The sequence below is a fragment of the Petaurus breviceps genome, unplaced genomic scaffold (assembly GCF_028583685.1).
Source record: "Petaurus breviceps papuanus isolate PSGF00001 unplaced genomic scaffold, PetGlider_PUasm1.0 91041, whole genome shotgun sequence".
In the NCBI taxonomy this organism is placed as follows: domain Eukaryota; kingdom Metazoa; phylum Chordata; class Mammalia; order Diprotodontia; family Petauridae; genus Petaurus; species Petaurus breviceps.
In genome coordinates this window covers 11,400,798-11,409,213 of record NW_027187400.1, presented here as the reverse complement: position 1 = coordinate 11,409,213, position 8,416 = coordinate 11,400,798, and the positions used below count along the sequence as shown (strand labels likewise).

General features: G+C 45.1%; 1 protein-coding gene across 3 annotated transcripts in view; it reads left to right on the top strand.

The window, feature by feature from the left end:
* Window positions 1–5,014: 5,014 nt before the first annotated feature.
* CDC42 (cell division cycle 42) overlaps window positions 5,015–8,416 on the top strand; it is a 54,522-nt gene continuing 51,120 nt past the window's right edge. For 2 of the 3 annotated variants that reach the window (XM_069078515.1, XM_069078517.1), the window contains exon 1: window positions 5,015–5,092. The gene's annotated coding sequence lies outside the window, so the exon portion shown is untranslated. The other variant, XM_069078516.1, reaches the window with a different exon arrangement.

Below are 8,416 nucleotides of genomic sequence, written 5' to 3'. Positions count from 1 at the left end.
CTTTCCTACGGACCTTCTGGTGTGGTACCAGTGGACCCAGATTCATTATATGTGTGACCTCGGGTAACTTTTCTGGCCTCAGTTTCTTCACCTGTAGGTTGGACTAGGTGAGGCCTAAGGCCCCTTCTACTTTCAGATCTAGAATCCTAGGTATGTCTAGAAGGGAGATCTTTCTAGGTATAGGTAGATTAGACAGATGGACATTGGTAGATTATGGGATCATGGATAGACTTGGAAGGTTCTTCAAAACCCCATTATTCTTTCCCTCTTATTTTATGGATGAGGACCCTGAGGGCTGGGAGAGTTATCTGTTCCAGGTCATACAGCAAATACTCAACTTCCACTTGGGTCCTCTTATTAGTCTTTCTTTTTTCTGTAGACCCAGCATCCCTCTCTGTGCTTAGTGCATTATACTAATACTTACCCAGGAAAAGCATGATGTCTAAAAGAATACTTATGGGATTGATTAGGGGTCCATATTCCTGGGTTTTAGCTCTGATTCTTCCATTCTACCATTAACACCAGTTTCCTAATACTGGTGACTCTATTTCTTACTTTTGTGACTGTGGGTAATTTCTATTTCTAGTTAACAGTTTCCCCATCTGTAAAATGATCTGATTGAATGTAATAATCTTATAAGACCAAATACCATCTGTCTATGATCTCCTTGCCCCCAGGCTTTTTCTTTCTTTTTGGGAGGCAGTCAGGGTTAAGCTCAGGATCACACAATTAATGAGTGTCTAAGGTTGCATTTGAACTCAGATCCTCCTGATCCCAAGGCTGGTGCTCTGTCCATTGTACCATCTACCTGCCTCAACCACACCACCCCTCCCCCCAGTCCTTTTCTCTAAAACCAAAGCACTGGATCTCTTCTGCAGTTACCTCAGGTTTCCCAATATATCCCCCTGCCCTTGCCCTCCCAGAAAGCCACACTCTTTATAATAAGGAATAAAAGGATAGGGACAGCTATGTGGCAAAGTGAGTAAAGCACAGACCCTGGAGTCAGGAGGACCTGAGTTCAAATCCAACCTCAGACACTTGATACTTAACTAGCTGTGTGACCTTGGGCAAGTCACTTAACCCCCAATTTCCTTGCCTTCCCCCCTCCAAAAGAAAAGATTAAGGAAAAAAAGGATAGAAAAAGAAGGTTGGCCAGACTAATACATCAATCAGTTCTGACTTTATATGATGCTTTCTTTCTGTACTCACACTACCCCTGTCTCTGAGATAAGGATGGAAGGTGCAGTCTTCAGTGCCCTGTTTTGGAGGTATAATGGACAGAGAACTAGACTTGGAATCAAGAAACCCTGGGTTCACATTCTCCCTCTGATACTGAAATGTGTGGCTCTGGCCAAGTCACTGCCCGTCCCTGAGTCTCAGTTTTCTTACCCTGTAAAAGGAGGAGGCTTGAGCACATGGCCTTCTAGCTCTCCTCCCTAGGCTGGGGTCTCTTCTTCCCCATCCTTTTTTCTAGGAGGCCTGCCTTTCTTCCCAGAGAGACAGCTGAGAGGGAAGTGGGGAAAGGGGGGGTGGGTGGGTGGGGATTCACTGCTCCCTTCCCTTTAAAAGTTCTTCTGCCTTTTACATGCACAAAGGGTTTTTTAGGCGCCTTATCTCTACTTCTCTATTGCTTTGGAACCCAGTTTTTGCCAGTTCTGGAAAAAAGGATAGTTGAGAAATGAAATCTCCCAAACTCCCCGGAGGGGACAGGATCAGGGGACAAGGATGAGATTTAGTTTGACTTGGGTCTTTTTAAGACAAAACATTCTTCCTTTCGGTTTAAGAATCCTGCCCTCTCCAGGCTCCCCAAGTAGAAGGAAGTATTTTTTTTTAAGGGGGGGAAAGAATGGTAATGGTGGGGTGGGGGAAGGGTTGTCTCCTGTCTTAGAAATTGCAACCAGGAAAGCAGTCTCCTATTCCATTGACACAGGTGAGAGTCTCTCTCCAAGAGAAGATGACTGTGATCTCCATCTCCCACAGTGACCTCTTCCCCTAAGTCCCATTCTCCCCCTACCCCATCATCAAAGGAGTCCCACAACAGGAGGGTTTGGGTTCAGTTGGGGAGCAGAGGGGACTAGTCTGATGTAGTGGAGAGCCTGGAGGACAGGATCTAAAGTGTTGACATTTATAAACTTCATGTCCAACTTCCTTTTCTCTTTCCCTCCCCACCTCCTTCCCTCCATCTCATTTGGCCTTTGTGATCCTAGAACAAGCTAGGCAAGGATGGGCAACCTGTGGCAGCTCTTTAACTGATTACTTGAGATTCTGGAGGGTCACATGTGGCTTTGAGGCTTCAGGTCCCCCACCCCTGAGCTGGAGAATAGGGCCTTCCTTGTAAACAGTAGGTGCTTAATAGGTGCTCCTTGAAATGGATTGTTTGTGACTTTGGACAAATCGTTTCCCCACTTTGAGACTGACTGTTCAAGGATAATATTAGGAAAATTCTTGGCCAACTTTGAACATGCTATAAAAATGCAGATTCCTAATTAAAAAAAAAAATCTGTTAATGAAGGTGTAGTTTTCAGTTCTATAAGATTACTGGCCAAAGTAAAGGAACCCAAGTGTGGAGTGAGGTGGGGAGGGGGGAGAGGGAGAAGCTTCCTTAGATGAATAGGTGTGTGGGAAAAGAGGATATTTCCCTGTTCAACAGCTTTCTCCTTCCCTTGAACCTAAGGCAGGTCATTGTTTCTAGACATGTAATATTTTCCTCCTAGGCAAAGGACAACAATGGATTACAGACTTGGAGTTGGAAAGGGACCCAGTCTAATTCCTTCATTTCATCAATGAGGATGCCGAAACAGTAGGAGTGACTTGATTTGCCCATGATCACACAGTCAGTCAATAAGCATTTATTAATCACCTACTTCATGCCAGGCACAGTGCTTATCAAAGAGGCAAAAGACAATCCCTGTCCTCAAGGAGTTTACAATCTGATGGAGGTGCCAACAAGTAACCTAATATGTATATGCAAGCTGTATACAGGATAAACAGGACATAACTAACAGAAGGAATGCACTGGAATTAAGAGATGTTAGGGAGGGAAGGCCTTTGATAGAAAATGGGATTTTAGTTGGGATTTAAAGGAAGTCAGGGAAAGCAGGAGTCAGAGATGAGGGAGGGTTTTCAGGCATGGGGTCGGCCAGAGAAAATGCCTGGAGCCAGGAGGCCACAGACAGGAGGGTGCAGAAGGGGATGTGTACTCAGCTTGCATGACTCCAGATGTTCTCAGCTTGATCCGAAGCACTGCCTTCCTTCTCCTTAATAATATCTGGTCACTGGACCCAGATGGCTCTGGAGGAGAAAGTGAGGTTGTTGACCCTGCACAGCCCTGCCTCACTTAAATCAAACTCAACTCAAATCCCGTCATCACTTCCCTGATGCCACGGTCCTTTTCGAGAACAAGGACAAACACACACAACAATAACTCAAAGGTAATAACTCCCTTGCACAGGTGGGAGGGGAGTCTACAGGTGTGGAACTACATAAAAATGTCAGATTTGTTTCAATGTTTTAGTGGATTTTTTTTTTCTGTTTTGTCTTATTCTTTTAAAAAATTGCTTTGTTATAACATGATTGGGGGGGAGGGAGGGTGACAGGTAAAAGGAGAGATCTAGTCTATGGAAAAAAAGCAGCTATCAATATTTAAAATGACAATAAAGGCGCTATTGTCCCCATTTCAGAGAGGAGACTCAAATTCAGGTCTGCTACTTCTTTAACTAAGTCACCTGTACTATTAAATGTTTAGATAACGTTTTAAGGTTTAAAAAGCTCTTTCTTCACAATAGTTGGGGTAACTGGATGTTATTTTTATTATCCTCATTTTACAGATTGAGAAAATGGAGGTTTATCAAGATTAAGTGATTGGTCCCATGGGTCACAGAAGTAAGCACCAGCTAGGGGCCAGTGCCTCCCTCTCCAGAGGGAAGTCTTCTCTAGCTGGGTGTGACAGTGCTGAATCTGGAGTCAGGAAGACCTGAGTTCAAATATAATCCTAGCCATTAGCTGTAAGTGAGATATCAGGCAAGCCATCCAACCTCTATCTGCCTCAGTGTCCTCATCAGTAAAATGGGGTTATTCAGAGCTGTTAGTTATAATAGGAGCACTTATATAAAGGTGCTTCATAAATACTATTTTATTTGATTCTCACAACACTCAGTGGCAGGTGCTATTATAATTCCCATTTTGCAGATGAGGAAATTAAGGCAGCTAGTTGGCTCAGTAGATAGAATGCCAGGTCTGGAGTTAGGAAGACCCAGGAAGACCTCAGTTCAAATTTGACCTCAGACATTTACTAGTGGTATGATCCTAGGCAAGTCACTGCACCCTGTTTCCTCATCTGTAAAATGAACTGGAGAAGGAAATGGTAAACCACACCAGTGTCTCTGCCAAGAAGACCCCTAAAAAGGGGTCACAGCTGGATACAGTGAAAAACAGCAGAGGCAGAAGTTAAATGACCAGCCGGAAGTCACACAGTGAGTGTCATAGTGAGGGAACTCAGGTCTTTCTGATTGCCGACTTAGGGCTCTGTCTACTGCACCACCTTGATTTCTGGGAAGATAAAGTGAGATAATATTGATAAAGCATTTTGCAAACCTTAGAGCATTTTACAGATAGTAGCTTTTATTGTTAATATTATTTATTTTATACATGACTCCCTGGATGGAATGTAAAGCAAGAGCTGCTTCATTTTTGTCTTGATATCTCTTAACAAATGCACAAACGCTTGCTGGCTGGAGTGAAATTAGAACTCTGCTCTCCAGGGTCCAAATCCACAGGTCTCCTGGAGCTACAGGAAGAACAAGGTCCTAGGGAGGAGGCTGGGAGAGGAAGTGTCTTTGCACACTGCGCATGTCCAACTAGCGGGAGGGACTCAGGGTGAACGGGGCTGGGTGGAGGGAGGAGGAAGAGAGAGACTCCTCTTGCGACTGTGCAGCAGCTTCTCCGGCCCTTTGGCACCTCCTCCACTTCCGCCCGCCCTCCCCAGCCAGCCTTTGCGCCGGGTGGCGTGCGCGCTGACGTCAGTGGCGTGCCCCTGCCCGGGAGCGGAGGAGACCCCGCGCAGTGCTGCCAACGCCCCGGCGGAGAAGCTGAGGTGAGTGCTGGGGGCCCAGGGGCTTCTTTCGAGGGGTAAATCACCCCCTTCTCCCTGACCCGACTCCCGGTGCCTTCCGCTGCTCGTTGTGTCCCCGGCGCTCGCCGCGAACGCGCGAGGACGCTGGCACGGCCCTGGGCGCTTTGGTAGCAAGGGCAGGTCTATCCGGGGCGGACGGGGGTAGCCGGGGCGCCGAGGGGCCCTTTGCTCGGGCCGGGCTGTCACTGGCCGCGGCGGAAGCAGGGGGAGGGGAGGAACGCAGGGAAGGAGTGGGGGTCTCCCGTTCCGGACCCCCGGGCCGGGCTGCCGCCGCCGCCCGCCGGGCTCCCACTTCCTGCTTCGCCGCCCGCCGCGGACATTTTGCTGCGCTGGGGGAGGGGAGCGGAACCACCGCTGCTGCCGCCGCCGCCCGGGAAGCGGGGTCGGTCCGGGCTCCCGGGCTGGGGCCGCGGCCGGGGCGGCGACGCCCTTCCTGCCCCACCCCCGCCACCTTGGGCAGCCCTTGGCTCCCTCTCCCTGCGCGGCCGCGAGCCCCCCTTGCACCTCAATCTGCCCATCCCCAGCCCAGCCCTCCCGAGGGCCAGCCGAAGCCCCCCGGGTGCGGCGGCTCAGCCCCAGCCCCCCTCCTCTCTGTAGCGCTCCCCGATCCCCTCTCGTGGGCACCCGAGGTCTTTGTTCCATTTATTCTTTTTTTAAAGCCCTCTAGAAATGCAGCGTGAAAGATGACGTCATTGCCAAGGGAAGGGGTGAGAGGTTTAACTCGTGAGACGCCCACCCCGTTATTTCGCTGCCTTGCTAGTTCTGGGAGGCTTGTTACCCCTGCCTGCAAAGCCTGGCATTTCACCCCAGAACCTGGGGGGTCTTCTGTTCTGCAGAGACGAGTTACCTTTAATTTTTTTTTAAACTTGAGTTCAGTGCTCCAGCCTCAGTTATCCCTCAGCTTCCAGCCTAGCCTAGGTGCTTTGTAAGACTAGGTTGGACCTGATGGGGCCAAGCCGACTTCCTCTTACGGGGCTATTGGCTTAGGTGGCCTAAGTAACTTTGATAGGTGCCCAGGGTTCTAGAGTGAACTTGACAAAGTGAAGGTTGAGATATCCTCCCCTCCCTCCCTGCAGTAGCCCATTAAATCGCATTTATTCGATCATCAGGCTAAAGGTTTTTTGGTTTTGTTTTTTGCTGCTATCAGGGTGGTGAAATGTGAAACAGCTCATTTCACATGTATTTTGTTTACTCCTTAGGTACTTGTGTTTCGTAGTTAAAAATTACATTTTAGATTTTTTTTTTTTAATAATGAACCCTATAAAGAAGAAAGGAGTAATTTTTCAGCTGGTCAGTTTTTATACTACTAATCTTTTGAATGGGAAATGCAGTAATAGAGGTGTATGTACTTTGAGAACTTGACACTTGTGTGATGTGTTAAGTATGGTCAACTCATGTTTGAACATGTAGTTTGAACTGGTTTTTCCTTTGTGTACCGAGAAGAGCTTAAGGACTGAAGTCACACAGGTTTTAGTTTTGATATGAAAGAGCATACTTGGACGGTTTTTTGTGGTGTTCTGCGGCTGAGTCTCCTTGAGCCAAGAGATTTTTCACGTGGTCTTGATATTTTGAGGAAGTCAAGGATATACAGCTTGAATTTTTCTGGAAGACCTTTGCTTGAAAAAGAGTAGTACGTTGTTTTAGAAATGTTAAAGTGAAACTCTTACCTTTTTATAAGAAGCTTTAATGCAGTATTTCTGTTTAATAAGTACAGATTTCACTTCTTTGGTAGTAATTGCCCAATTTAGATTTTATTGGGTTTTGGTCTAAGATTAAGTAGACACTAGTCTTTTTGACTATAAGCAGCAATTGTGGGTTGCAAAGTAATTAAAAACAAAATTTCTGCAATCCCAGAAAATAAGCATAAGCCTTGTTGTTGCTGCTGCTTGGTGTAGTGAATAGAGTACTTGGCCTTGGAGCCAGAAAGATCTGGGTTCAGATCGTTCCATAGACATTTAATAGCTGTCACCCTGGGCAAGTTAGTAATTTCTCTGTATCCCACTTTATTTATTTGTAAAATTCGGTTTTGATGACCTCTAAGATCCCTTCTACCTCCAAATTGATGATCCTATGATTATTTTTGAACTAATTACTACTTTGAAATACCTGTAAATGCTACAGCTTTTCCACTAATTATTCCCACTGCTGTGCTGAATTAACTCCTTTAGGGTAACTATTCATGAGGTTCTCTGTAGGAAGTTGGGAGGGGAATCCAATTTTAGAACTAAAGAAGGCAACTTGGAGGATTTAGGGATAGCTAACATCAGACAGGTATGGAGTGAACCTCTGCTTGGTGAAACTTAATCTTGATTTTAGTAGCTTATTTTTCCTTAGTTGGAATGTTCTCCATGTTTGTATCCCTTCCAGGCTATTGTTGAAACCTCACTAGTTTTTTAAATGATTGAAGAAATAAAAGAAATAAAATGTTTTGAATTTACTTTTTACATCGAGAGAATGTTAAGGAAAGATCTTAGAAATTCATGATAAGCTATGTTGTTGCCTGCATACTCATAAAATCCTTTGAATACATGTTTTCCTTGATGCCTTTTTTTTTTGTTGCCTGCTTTGGGGGTCATTTCTCTTTTCCTCTAGAAAGGAAAATGGATTCAACTTCCTATGATTAGGAGTGTAACTTTTCTATATTTGTTAGAATTAATTGCTAAGTATGCCTAGCTGTTTCTCAGAAGGGGGTTTCACCCCAACCCTCACCCCTCCAGTTTGACAGTTTTATCTAAGCTTTCTTAGACTGTTAACCTTGAAAAAAATCGTTTGTATTCTCTTCTAGACTTTCATGGTATTGCTTCATTCTGGTTTATTTTGTATAATGGAAAGAATAGTGATCTGGAGTCTGGGTCCCTAGGTTCTTTTTGAGACTTAGCCCTTAAGCTTTGTCAACTTTGAGGGAATCATTTAAACTCTCTTGAACTTTTATCTTGTGTAAAACTAATTTCTGCATAGACTTAAAATAGTATTGTAGATGGAGTGAGGAGTGTATTTGCATTACTTTTCTGTTGGAACTGTTTACAGGCTCAGTAAAATCCTGTTAATACTGCAAACAACTTGCCAAAAGGCTAGGTAGGTCTTGTATTATTTTCTGTACTTTCCCTTAATTTTTTAGGTTTCTTAGGTAATTATAATTTGATTTTGATTTTTATATGGTTCTCCCTAATCTACGCCTCACCATTGTCTCCTACTTCTTGCCTCCATCCATAGATTTTACCATAATTTAGAAAACATAGTAACCTGTTCCCTTGTTCTTCAAGGCATAAATTACCTTCACTACCT